The sequence below is a fragment of the Vulpes lagopus genome, chromosome 21, assembly GCF_018345385.1.
Source record: "Vulpes lagopus strain Blue_001 chromosome 21, ASM1834538v1, whole genome shotgun sequence".
In the NCBI taxonomy this organism is placed as follows: domain Eukaryota; kingdom Metazoa; phylum Chordata; class Mammalia; order Carnivora; family Canidae; genus Vulpes; species Vulpes lagopus.
This window is the reverse complement of record NC_054844.1, coordinates 45,287,505-45,301,653: the sequence shown is the minus strand read 5'-3', so window position 1 is coordinate 45,301,653 and position 14,149 is coordinate 45,287,505. Positions and strand designations below refer to the sequence as shown.

Below are 14,149 nucleotides of genomic sequence, written 5' to 3'. Positions count from 1 at the left end.
CAGGGACATAGACTAGTACACGGAATCCTACAGACCACTCATTTCCGTTTTATCACCCAATAGTTAGGGAATGTGAAATCCAGGACAGGTGCAGAGCAAAGCCTAGAAGACGGAATTTTTGACCCCTCACTCCGTTAGCAAATGTAGGTCAGAAGAAACAAGTCCTTATGAGTGTGGCAGAAGCTACGCTAGGTGATCCCGGGACGCGTGAGTGGTCTGACTTTTTCACGCAGATCCTCTCATTTCCTTCTAGCATCAGGCAGGCTGCAGGCTGCGAGCTCCTGGGGGATAAGGGCAGGTGGAGACCCCAGAGCAGCAGGGAGGCCGAGGACGGCGGTGGCAGGGGCTGCCCCTTGGGGAGCGTGCCATCCTCCTCCGATGAGGGGACCGGAGCGCGGGGGTGGTCATGCTTCACTATCTCTTGTGTGTGAATCTCTTGCTTTCAGACGCTCTGTCTGCGCTTCCGTCTGGTGCAGCGCCTCTTCCTTCTTCTTCCCCACCCCTTCCTCCTCTTCTCTCACCCTCACGAAGAGATGTCTCCTTGGCTCCCAGGCTCCACACCCACACATTTCCCCTCCTGCAGCTCCCCCTCTGGAGGGCAGATGACGGTTATCCCACTTCCTCTGATTAACTGATACAACACTCATGCAGCATTACAACATTTTCCCATAAATCCTGGTCTGTCCTTCTCCAGTCCGTCACTGGAGACCACCGCTCCACAACCCCCGCCCTGCCCACCAGGTTCTAGTCCACTGTGAGTGGGAACAGTCTGACTTTGGTGGGATGACCTCAGAGTCTCAGGGCTTCCCTGGGCCTAGAAAGGAGCCACTCTCCCTCCAATCTATTAACCCCCTGCCCCACCTCACTGTAACCCAAGTGTTCATGCTCTACCTTGACACTTGACCCCATACTCACCCTACATTTTTTCCCTTACACCAAACCTACAGCAGCCCCCAATTTCTACCTGCTGTTATGTCCCTTAATGCCTATCCCTTTAAAGATAATAGAGTTCTGGACCCCAAAACTTTTAAAAATTCCTCAAATCCTCAAGGTCACTAACCTCCTGGCCCTTATGCCATAATTCCTCCAAGATTTAACCCTCTTTTAAATGCTTTTTGGGTGGGGCAACTTTATTTACTTATTATTTAGAGAGAGAGCAGAGGGGCAGAGGGAGAAGGAGGGAGAGAATCTGAAGTAGGCTCCATATTCAGTGCAGAGCCTGGCATGGGACTCACAACCCCAAGATTATGACCAGGACCTGAGCTGAAGTCAAGAGTTGGATGCTCAACTGACTGAGCCATGCAAGTGCTCCCTTAAATGCTTTTTTTTTTTTAAGATTTTATTTATTTACTTATGATAGACACACACACACAGAGAGAGAGAGAGAGAGAGAGAGAGAGAGAGGCAGAGACACAGGCAGAGGGAGAAGCAGGCTCCAAGCTGGGAGCCCGACGTGGGACTCGATCCCGGGACTCAGGGATCACACCCTGGGCCAAAGGCAGGTGCCAAACCATTGAGCCACCCAGGAATCCCCCTTAAATGCTTTTTAACTAAAAAAAAATTAGATTGCTTGCTCTTATCCCCTCTCTCTTTTCCTGCCACCAGTGATGGCATTGTCATGAGTGTTAACTTTGTACCTTTTACCTGACAGAAAGACGAACCCTACTAGAAGCCCTCTTTTCTTCTAGACAAGGAGACCAAGATGAAAATTATTCTACGTCTCCTGTTCCTCAAGTCCAGGGGGCTGATCTAGCCGCAGAAGATCTCTGACTCTCATCCGCCTACATCCCCAGCTCCTTCCTCCTCCACTGCACTTATGCTCCATCCTATGGGCCCCAGGCTCTGTCCTCCTCAATGGGCTGGTCAAGCCCTAAGCAATCACGATGTGAGTCACATCTGAGACCCCAGGGAGGCCCCGTGCTCCCAAATTAAACAAATTGATCAGAAGAAAGAACATAACTCACACGACAGTCAAACCGTCTTATGCTCAAACCATCTGAATATGATGGAAGACACGAGTGTCATTATTTAATCTAGAGAAGACACAACTATAGTGGCTTTAGTGGAAGACAACTTTCCCAGAAGTAATTTCCTTGGAATGATCCTCAAAAAATAAAAATAAAAATAAAAATAAAAATAAAAATAAAAGACTACTATGTTTGGGAACTACAAACTCTCTCCTTCTAGGAGCGTTGCATTCCCATCAGCTTATTAAGAACTTCGAGAAGTTGTGCCTTAGAATCAGGTTCATCTTTTATTGATCATGTTTCCTTAAATTGTCTAATCAGACTGGAAAGTAAGCCCTCTAGGAGGTTTTTGATACAAGACTAAAGCATCTTTTTATATTATCTTTCTTCACATCCCCTTGGGTCTGGCTTCTTTCTAGCACTACCCAATAAAATACAGTTTGAATAGAATTCTAACTCCAGATCTCTGAAGGAATACCCTCTGCGGAGGCCTGTGACGGATTTCTCCCCCAGACGGCAGGACTTATAAACAGAGAAGCAGATCAAGACGGATAAAAAGGACTTTCCCATGATTGAGTTGAGCGACTCAGCGGTTGTCTTAGAAAAGTGAGCAAATCCGATCATGTCCTGAGATTCCAGAACATAGAAGCAAAGAGGAGGAAAAGATGACCTTGGTGGACTCTTTTCTGTCTGGAAAAAGTCTAGAAAATCCTCCATTGGTTGAACCACAACCTTGTCCCCAAGACTCTACCTGTGCTCCCTACTCTTGAGCCTTTGGTATGGGCAGGAGACACGCTCGCCCGAGCTCCCAGCAAGGTGAAGGAGCTGGACACGGTGAAGAGCGGGTGTTTGCAAAGCCTCGCCTCTGAAAAAGGAGAAAAGCTGAGAACTGACATAAGAGCACATCACTTGCATCCGGGCCTGGGCGGAGGGGCGCTGAGCAGGGCTGGGAGCCACAGCGTCTCTGCCACAGGACGGCCTCTCGGAGCAGCTGTTCTGGCTTCAGCCCCCATCTGTCTGGGCAGGCTGCCAGCCGAGCGCCCCGTCCTGCGGCTCCAGAGCCCACGCCCAACTCCAGCTCAGCTCTTGGAGGGATGCATGGGCGCTCTGACCTACTAGCCATCAGGCTACCTGTCTGGAGGACTCTCGAGTAGTTTTCACTTGGCTTTGCCATGGACAAGAGGTGTTTTCTAGTGCATTCTCTATTACCTGAATGATGGTTTCTCACCAAAGGTCTGCCGCTTAACAGTTCCATTTTCCACATGCACTCACATGAGAGAAACGCACAACAGTACATGTAGAGATAGTAAATTCCTAGAGGCGAGACAATCTTAGAAAATGTTTCTATGTTTCAGAAGAGGAAACCGGTGTCCTTGAAATTAAGTAATGGCCATACAGTTAGCGTTAAGGTGGAGGGTCCCTTCTACCCCCAGTTCAGCATTTGCGCTGAGATTCCTTAATGCCCAAGGGAGGATGCCCAGAGGGACAACCTGGCCATGACACGAGGCACCACACTGCTGAGCCACAGAGGCAGTGGGCACCTAACTCGTTGCCTCATTTAGTATAAGGGTCTTTGTTTTTAACCCATGGGGGTGGGGGGAAAGGAGCAAAATTTCATTAAAAAAATCTGAAATCCTGGACTACATCTAGCACCAAAAGGGCAATTGGTTTTCAGGATGCATGTGTGACATATGATCAGAGCACTTTACAGTGTCAAGGATATAGAGGCACTTAGTGGTTTCAAACATTAGGAAGAGTAGATGAGAGAGATTGCAAGAGAGAGAGAGAGAGAGAGAGGTAAAGAGACAGAGAAAGAGACAGATTGTGGGGCAGGGAAATAACTCAACAACGGAGAAAGACGACCAATCTAGAATATGCACATTTCCTTCTCCTCCTAGGAAGCTCCTAGGGCTTCATTCATGTCTTCCTGCCACTGCTGGTAAAGAAGAAAACATTTTTAAAAATCTCACCCAAAGGTCAGCCCGGGTGGCTCAGTGGTTCAGTGCTGCCTTCAGCCCAGAGTGTGACCCTGGGGTCCCGGGATCGAGTCCCACGTCGGGCTCCCTGCATGGAGCCTGCTTCTCCCTCTACCTGTGTCTCTGCCTCTCTCTCTTTCTATCATGAATGAATACATAAAATCTTTAAAAAAATATCTCACCCAAAGAGCAATCTTCTTTTTTTAATTAACAACAACAACAACAAAAAAATCTCCAGAAATTTGCTTGAGAAAGGACTAACTTAAAGACCGAAGTGACTCTGGTGTATACAGATACGTAGCATGCTGGATAAGTTGAGAACAGTATGAAAGAGCCATAAAAAGTAGCTGCAATTTGTTGAGCATTTGTGGCTAGTAAATACTTTACATCCCTTTATTCCTATAGCTTTGCGGCCTCTCCTTTAGGGACATTGTCCCCATTGTGCAGACAAGGAAGTTGAGGCGCGGAGATCTTACGGCCTGTGCACAGGACTACACAGCCACCTAGGGTAGAGTCTGATGTCAAGGCCTACTCTTTATCAACATGGTGGCTGGCATTTTGTCCAAGACAATCAATCATTCCTATGAAAAGTCCTGTACCCTTCAAAGACATTTAGCGTCTTTGACCCTCAGGCACTAAATACCAGGAGCAGCCTGACTGTCACTCTGAAAATTAAGATGTCCTTCCGCATTTACAAACTGCCTGTAGAGGTCGTACTCTCCATACCTCAACTGTTAAGGAAAATACTGCATTTCAGAAGCTTGGGGCTAAGAAGAATTTTTAGAGCTCCACTGGGTTTGTTGTTTTGTTGTTGTTTTGTGTTGTTTGTTCTGAGAGAAAGAGAGAGAGAAAGAGGGCGTCAGGGAGTAGGAGGGGACAGAAGGACAGAGAGGATCTTAAGCAGGCTCTATGCTCAGTGGGGACCCCAACACGGGACTCGGTCTCATGATCCAGAGATCATGACCTGAGCCTGAATCGAGAGTCAGAAGCTTAACCAATGGAGCCACTAGGTGCCCCTACTAGTTTAGTTTTTATAGTGAATTTGTACAGAAAAAGAATACTGATCAAGAGATCAAGAGAATGCTGAGTTTTGGTTTGTTTTTTTTTTTACTTGTTAACGTTGAAGGAATTCTCAAAAAAAGCACCTACTATGTCCTGGGAAACATGCTAGACATGATCATCCCTACATGTAAATAAACGGTGTGTGCGAGTCCATATTTGAAAGAGAAACAAAGGGAATTATTACTTTCATTGTCCTTGAAGAAAACAATGGTGAGAGCACTTGTTTTGCGAAGCAGGAATTTCACTCGGGCAGCTTTCCCGCAAACCATAGCCATGCTGTGGGTCGCCAACGAAGTCGTCCCGTTGTCAACCGGAGACGGAATTTGGGAACATGATAAAAAAGGGGCCCAACTGTAGTTACAGCCATAAAATTAGAAAGAAAAGAACAGGTGTGCGGGAATCAGTCTCGGTCAGCACATTAGAGGTGTGCCCTGTACGCAAATATTGTGATAAATATTTGCAAATACAAATATTCCTACAAGGAAGGAAACAGAGTAGGACTGACAGAGAGGTCCGGGAGACAGCTGCAGTGGCAGACCTCAGACGGAAAGAGAGGAAGCCGCCCTGGCGGATGCGGGAGGAATGGGAAACAGCTGGCCATGGATGCTGAATGCTGGCCGGGGACAGGGGAGGACTGGGCCGGGGGGAGGGGGACAAGCTTTCAGAGTTTAAGAAAGCGTCTTGGAACTGAAAGCCAATAAACGGGAGACATCTCCAGGCTGTGACAGTCTTAAAAATTCAGCTTTAAGTTAAAAATAGACCTGCCCTACGACCCAGCAATTGCACTGCTGGGGATTTACCCCAAAGATGCAGATGCAGGGAAACGCTGGGACACCTGCATCCCGAGGTTTCTAGCAGCAATGTCCACAGTAGCCAAACTGTGGAAGGAGCCTCAGTGTCCAGCGACAGATGATGGATAAAAAAGATGCGGCCTATGTGTACAATGGAATATTCCTCAGCTGTTAGAAATGACAAATACCCACCATTTGCTTTGACGTGGATGGAACTGGAGGGTATGATGCTGAGTGAAATAAGTCAATCGGAGAAGGACAAACATTATATGGTCTCATTCATTTGGGGAATATAAAAAATGGTGAAAGGGAATAAAGGGGAAAGGAGAAAAATTGAGTGGGAAATATCAGAAAGGGAGACAGACCATGAGAGACTCCTACCTCTGGAAAACGAACTAGGGGTGGTGGAAGGGGAGGAGGGCAGGGGGTGGGGGTGACTGGGTGATGGGCACTGAGGGGGGCACTTGGCGGGATGAGCACTGGGTGTGATTCTGTGTGTTGGCAAATTGAACACCAATAAAAAATAAATTTATAAAAATAAAAAAAGTAAAATAAATTCAGCTTTAAAAATTCCTCGGGAAAGCAATGATCTATGCATCTATTTATGTATTTAGAAAAACTCCAAAGTGGTTTGAACATTAAAACAAGGGCTGATAAGTCAACCCCGAAAAAGGTCGCCCACAGTGGCACGGCAGGATTTGAGAACAGGCTTGTAGAGAATTTACCAGAGTGTGAAAGAGTTATGCAAACTGGTCCATTTTGACTTAGAGCTGCCTCAAGTGTGTGCTAGAGCCACGAGCACTTTCTCTGAGATAAATGTGAGATGACTTGTCGACACCCCTCCTCCTCCTGGGGACAGAAAGCTTTCTCAGAGCGGCGAGATTCCAGTAACAGGGTAGGAAGACTCCTACACACGCATCACGCATCGTCAGACGGGCTGTGCCCTTCCCTTAATAGGAAACGATCTCTTGTTTGATAAAGACCCAGGCAGGCCTCTGGCAGGAAGGGCTCCTTGGTGGTGAGCTCAGTGACTTCAGATCTTTTGTTCTTCTGTCTCCGGAGCTAGAGCAGAGGATGTGGCTGGGGTGGGAGGCGGGACTACGACTGTGTGTGTGTGTGTGTGTGTGTGTGTGTGTGTTTTCTCATTTCCGCTTCCCCTTTCTGAGCAGGCAACAGCAGTTGAATGAGGACAGAGAGAAAGGTACAACATGCAATATGATACTTTGTCACTGTCCTCACTCAGATCCCGATACCTGGGAAGGGCTTGGCCCGGCTTTGCTGACCTCAGCTCACCCTCAAACTCTGCTCTCTACCTGCGGGCAGGTAAGTATACGATTTCCACCTCCATTTTAAGACTATACCGATTTGGGTGGAGCTGGGAGCAAAAGGGAAAAATCAGGAGAAAATCTCCCACATCCCTGACTCCGATCTTAAAAAATTCATCACCGTGCTTCTCAGAACAAAAAGGTGCCTTTATCTTTTTAAATTTTTATTATTATTTATTATTATTTTATTTCTTCCCATTTACTGGACAGATATTTTATATAGGGCCACAAAACATGGGTTCTTTTCATGGCCTGAATTAATATCTAGGAACTTTTCACCTTTCTCACGTGGGAAGCTCCTCTCCGCATCTTGCTGTACTCCCTTGTGTTGGAATCTCAATCTGATTCCAACTTCGAAAGGTCCTCAAGGAGATACATTTCTCACGTCACTGCGGGTCCCATTCTAGTGCTCCTAACTGTGAACTAGTGGAAATTACCTCGCCTAAATCAATGCTGCTTTGTGTGAGTGTGACTACTTTTCTCCAAAGCTGCAGAAGAAGGCTGGGGAGGAGATGAGCTACAGCCAGATATATTGGGAGTAGATGTGAGGGGGAGGTCACACGTTGGACAATGCCAGGCCTGCTTAACTGCACAGCTCAAGAGAGGTAACCAGCTGTCGGGGTTGTTTTTCAGGCTGGGCATCTCAGAGGTGGATACACGGATATGTCGACCACTTAATGACTTGTATCGACTCACGTGGGGTGGGTCTGTGCTCCTCCAACATCCCTTGACTTAGCGGTAGCCAGGCTGAGCTTGTTACCACCTACATGACTTTTGGAGAAGGTGGAGGAGTGGAAAGATCCTCTACACTGGGGTTTTCCCAGGCCCCTGCTGTGCTACAGAGCTTTCCAGTGGGTGGAGAGGAGGCAGGTGCCTACGCAGAACAATGACAAGATAAAAGAGCCCCACAGAAATGGTTTGATAAGATCATGAGGACTTATAGGTACTAGTGACTCGGTCACAAATGGCTGCCCAGACAGGCAGTATGTAGCAGTGCTGAGGATGGGAGGTTGGAAGTTGGAGGCTGGAGGCCTTCAACCTGTGTGTCTAAGCTGCAGACTTAACAGTTGTTGGGCTTGAGTGATTGGAGCTGAAGATCTGGTGTGATTCTCCCAGAACAGGAAGCATTACTAGGAGGAGGGGAAGCCAGGTTTATTATCTCTCGCTACTAGAATATTATCAGAGAGAACAGGCGGAAGATATAACAAGAGGGACAGAAACAGATCTAACAAAGTATTTCTTATTCACAGGCATCCCAGGGAGTTTAGAAACTCTTGACAGCCCTACTAGTAGCCCCTTCTCATAAGTCTCCCAGTCCCCTGAAACGAGGACGGAGCCCTGGGGTCAAGCATTACGTAGTGGCTGTGGGAATCAACACAGTCCTTTTTAGTCCTTCTTTTTAGTTAGGGTTTATGACTTGTATTCTAATAGAGAATGTAGAGGAAGTTTGGTCCCAGCTTAGATCATGAATCATGGGTCCACTATGGGCTACAGCAATGGAAAAAGATCAGACACTTAATGCTACTTGATCATTGACAAGTGTTCTGTACGCTTTGAGCCCTGCCCATACCCAAGCTCAATGCGGAAAGGACTTAAACACAGATTCTGAGAAAAGAGAGTGTAGATAACTCGGGGGGGGGGGGAGGGGGAGGGGGAATTAAAACGAGCACATAAGGGAAAGTGCCATATTACCATGGAAAAAGGACTGAAAAATGGAAGACATGGATTCACAGAACTGAGAACTCCCTCACCCTCACTCGTATCTCCAGCCCAAGCCATCTGCAAACCAGGACACAGATGGATGGATGTTTCTTAGTCCAGCTGCCTTTATAGCTCATCCAGGTGAAAAATTTAGTTTCTTTCAGCACTGAGAGCACAGGATTACCCATTTCCAAATGTATAACTTGAAAGTCTCCCATGGCACTTTATGAGCCTTCCATAAAACTCATTCACACCATGGAGATGGGCATAGGGAAGAAAGGGAAAGAGAGAGGAAGAGGTTTTAGACGGTCTTCTTCCAGTATTTGTTCAGCTGAAATTATCTGGGGGAGAAAGAGGGTAAAAATAGTTCTATTCATTCCTTGGAATTTTTTTCATATTATTTATCAAAAAATATTATATTTCCCTGAAATAGATTGAGCTGCTGGTTTAGACCATAGACGTCTCAGAATATTCAAATGCTACACTGGGGGGAATTTTTGCTCTGAATGTCTTCCCAACTGCAGCGACATGGAAGAGAACTAGAAATTAGGAATGTTTTTCCTATCTATGGAGGAACGTGAGAGCATATTACAGGTCGGGGGCATGTGGAAGGGGGTGCAGCCAACCTGGGTTGAGGTGATTTGTCCTATTTAGAGCAGAATGGCTGTCCTGGGATTCCCCACAGCCCTTTGCAATAGTGGTGCTGTGTGTCTATCTTGGCTGTAAATGCGGATAAGATGCACGTCTCGTGGGCCCCATCATGGAAACTCTGTGCCCTTCTTCTCTCCTCCCACGCTTGTTTTCACTCTTAGTCCCAGTTTATAGGCTCTGCTTGGGTGTAGGCACAATAAGGACAGAAAAGAAGAGAGGCCTGTCTGATACCTGTTCCTGGGAGGAGGCCCCGAGTGGAAACCAGGGCGCCATGAGGAAGGTCGTGTGATGTAAAGGAAGAAGCACGGACCTGAGGCTTAGAACTTGTGAGTTTCAGTCCCACTTATAACCTTAATATTCCATGTGATTTCAGATAAGCCTCCTTCTTACCTCCCCTCTCCCTCTCCCTCCCAACCTCTCTCTCTGTCTCTCTATCTGTCTCTCCCATCCCCACCCCTTCTCTTTTTTGAAATGAATGACTGGGATTAGATGCTCTCTCGGGTCCCTTTAGGCATGAAGTAAGAAAGAAGGAGCTACTTAACTGTGTTTCATCTCTGCTCAACACCATCTCTCTTTCCCATCTGGATTTTACACCAGCTGCCACATCCTGCATCTCACTCCTTCTTCCCTCTTATTCCTGAAAATGTTCTGATTTTAGTGAATGGTTTAGACTGAGGGAGGATTAATAATAATAATTGCTATCATTTATCAAGCACTTCCTTTATATATCAGGGACTTAACACACATCACCTGATATTAGCCCTAATAGCCCAACAAATTGCATGTTACGTATTTTAGATATGAAGAAACTTAGGTTTAGAAGGGACAGGTGATTTTACCAAGGACACATAAGCAGAAAGTATATAGAACTGTGATTCCAAACAAGGCTAACTCTGATTCCAGGCCCTTGTTCTTTTTATAGTTTTCCTTTTCAAGAGTTGGCCATCCTTTCTGGGCCTCTTGAAAAGATCCCCATGAGATACCTATAAGCAGAGCTGATATTTGGCAGGTACAAATTGGTAGACTCATAATGATTTATTAAAATATTTCCATACCAAATTATGGTAAATATCAATTGCCCCAAGCCCACTGAGTGCCCATGACCAACCCAACTACCCAATGCCATATACTTGTAGAACCCGGCTACGGGGCTATCACTGGTGTCAACTCTGATTTGTCTGTGCTGCCCTAGAACCATCATTCTGAATGGCACAATGGCATAGAACACAACCAAATGTTCTGTGATCTGAATCACAACAATCTATGCGATTCTAGGCAGACTGACTTTTTCCTCTTGACTAGAACCTAATTGGACCCTTGCTGCTAAGCCATTCTGTAAGCCTGACAAAGGCAAAACTGCTTCATAATCTAGTTGGAGTTAGGAAGGAAAACTATGCTAATAACCAAAGAAAGCAACACTTCCTTCACAGATTGTCACAAAGCCAAGGATAAATTACTTTTGGTTTATGCTGCCTCTTTGATAGAAGGCTATAAGGTGGAGAGTTTGCATAGCATGTGAAATGGAGAATTTACTGAAATAGTTTCTTCTTTCTTTCATCCTACATTACATGTACCACTGATCCTTGGGTGGAGATATTAGGTCATTTTCTTGTTCCATAATTAATGGAAAAATCATACAACTTGAGTCAGATCAACCTGAGTTTAATTCTCAACATTACAATATCCTAAATATATGACCCCGGATGGGTCGCATATGTCCCTGAGCTTCACATAACAATAGTTAGCTCAAAGGTGATTGTCAGGATTAAGTGAGATGGTTTATAGGAAGGTTTTATGGATAAATAGAAGGTGCTGTGTATATCCCAGTTATTAGCACCTATTACTTTGGCCCATATTAATATAGGGGGAATCCCTAACTCCATCTCTTAGAAAACACCCTGGAGGTACATGGGGTACTCAATGCAGTAATAATGACAGGCCCATAAAGGTTTTTCTCTTGCTACTACACTTGCCGCTTGTGCTGATGGTTTTTGTTAGAAGATACTCCTTTCAAATCTCTTGATTCCTGAACCTTCTTTTGTCTACTTTGATCCTATAAGCTGAAATTTCTGCTTTTAACTATAATATCCTCAAAACAAAGAGAATTCCCTCCTGCTCTATTTGTTGTAGTCAGATTCCAAAACATTGAACAGATTGTAGAGAAATATTTGGGGAGTGAACCTCTAGAGAAATGTAGGGAAGAGGAAAGGACAAAGGGCTGGAAATGAGAGCAGAAGGGGGGAAAATAAGGCTTTTAAAGAGTGATTCAGGCAAATAGCAATAGAATAAATGTGGAGTTTTTTTGGGCTGTGGGGGTGTGCAGTTAGAAGGAACATCAGAAAAAAAAATACTGGCAGACTAGGACTTCCTTCTTCACAGGAGGTAGATTAAATATAATATTAAATACAATAGATCAAATACAATAAGCCAGCATCACAAAAGAGGGTAATCAGATTCTAGAAGGAACTTCTGACCAAGGAATGGAAACTCAGAATGGAAGAATATTCTTTAAATATAGAAAAATGGAAATTCTGGAAAAATATTTTTTAAATATAGAAGAATTTGATAGTTTGAGTTTTATAAGATTTGGTCAGACTTGTTGGACCCCTGTGTTCTGTCAATAAGAGACAGTGTGACTATGCCCCAAGCCTCTTTCCTCTTTACTACAAGGTGTAAACAAATATATATCAGAAAGGGAGACAAACATAAGAGACCCCTAACTCTGGGAAACAAACAGGGGGTGGTGGAAGGGGAGGTGGGCGGGGGGTTGGGGTGACTGGGTGACAGGCACTGAAGGGGGGCACTTGATGGGATGAGCACTGGGTGTTATGCTATATGTTGGCAAATCGAACTCCAATAAAAATATATAAAAAACAAATATATACATTAAAATTTGAGACTTTATTGAAAGTCGGGAGCCCCTGTCCCATGGCACGTACTGAATGAAGATAGTTTTTCTTGCTCCTGTGCAGGCACAGAATTTGCTGGGCCCCTTCTCCTGCAGGTACCCTTCTGGGTCCTGAGACAGGGCCTGGGGGAGGGGGTCACAAGAAGTGGGGTATGATGCAGCAGGAACAATATGGGGTATGATGCTGAGCGACTACTTCCCCCTTGCTGCATGTGGTATGGGCACATGTACTTGTCGCTAGAGGTGGGGGTGAGAAGAGATGACTTGAATAGGCCTTCAAAGTGTAGATAGCATGTGTCTGGTTAGAAAGGGAGGTGGATAAAACTGCATAAGCTAAAGAACGAGTAGAGGAAAAGTTCAAAAAGTGCTGGAGGCCAGTGAGCAATGCTTACCAGAATCACACTCATTTGGGCTCCTTCTCACCGCCCCCTTCAAGACTCACCGCTTTCCTGAGTCTGTGGAAGTTAGAAGTACAGGCACCTCATAAATCAGTGTCGCTGTGAAAGGGAAGCTGCCAAATGGGAACTAACACAAGAGGCCATAGCACCATCTCCTAATGCTTATGGGAAAAACCATACAAATGCATTTCCTTTTAAGGGTATCATCCATACAGCTATTTCAAACTCAACTAGAGTTTGAAAGGTACGTTGGTATTGGAAGCAAATGTGTACCACACTGACTCCCACCAATTCACTATCAAGAGGATGAAACTGCTGCCCAAGGAGAAAACCTAACTGACTCGCCAGAAGTCAATGAGTTGGACCAAAAGGTTGAAAGAATGCCCACATCTACTCTGATTCCTCCTCTTTTCACTGCTCCCAACTCCATTGTACATATTAAGTATATGTCTGCGTATGACAGGCCCTTTCCTCTATTACAAGGAGCCCCAAGACCTTCAAAGTTGCCGCCTGGACAGCTGCCTGCACCCATCCTTCAATTCTTCCTAATGCTGTCATCACTGATGTGCTTGTCTGATATCATTTGCCGCTTCCTCCAGATTCCTACAAAGAATACCTACTTTCTTATCTCTCAGCAGCACAGCTTCCTCTTGCGACCTCTAACCAGACAGTTCTATTCTTCCCACCCTCCTAATATCACTGTGCTTATTTTATTCCCGTAGAACACCCAGTAAATGACCTTGTTCAATTCCCTGGGCCCATGTCCAGTCTGCTGCAGTTGAGATTAGCTTAGATGTGCCCTGCATATTTTCTTTCAGACTTGAAACCATGTTGCGTTCCCAAAGGAAGAAATTATTCCATTCTCACCCCAATGGCTGCCATTCTCAGCGAGCAATAGAGACCTTAACTTGGCCAAACTTTGTGTCGCCAGAACCATCACAGCCATTTATTTATAAGCCCTTCTTTGGAACTCTTTAAGCACTGAGGCCTCTTTTTCCATAGCCTTTTTCCTTTAGGTATTTACATTGAGTAAAACCTTTGTGCCTAGGACAGAACAGCAAATGGGAATAGTTAAGAAAATACAACATCTGGTCATCAATATAGGAACACCTAGATCAGAAATAAATCTTCGAATAACCCTCAAATTCATCTCTTCTCACTAACTCACGGCCCAAAACACTGTTACATGCTTAGTAACACACACAGATTGTTAACAGTCTTGACAGTTGATCTCCCTACATGTGTCTATGACGCATCTGAGCTCCTACAAGGCAATGGGCTCCTTTGTGGAGTAGTCATCTCCTGAATATTCATTTGTTTGGAGAATCTGTATTTACTAAGCAACCACAATGAGTTTGTTTCCGTTTTAG

General features: G+C 45.3%; 1 protein-coding gene across 3 annotated transcripts in view; it reads left to right on the top strand.

Annotated features, from left to right (window-relative positions):
- The first annotated feature begins 6,982 nt into the window (after positions 1 to 6,982).
- TESPA1 (thymocyte expressed, positive selection associated 1) overlaps positions 6,983 to 14,149 on the top strand; it is a 35,333-nt gene continuing 28,166 nt past the window's right edge. For 2 of the 3 annotated variants that reach the window (XM_041736740.1, XM_041736743.1), the window contains exon 1: positions 6,983 to 7,119. The gene's annotated coding sequence lies outside the window, so the exon portion shown is untranslated. Of the gene's footprint in view, positions 7,120 to 9,634; positions 9,800 to 14,149 lie in introns of all 3 variants that reach the window. The other variant, XM_041736741.1, reaches the window with a different exon arrangement.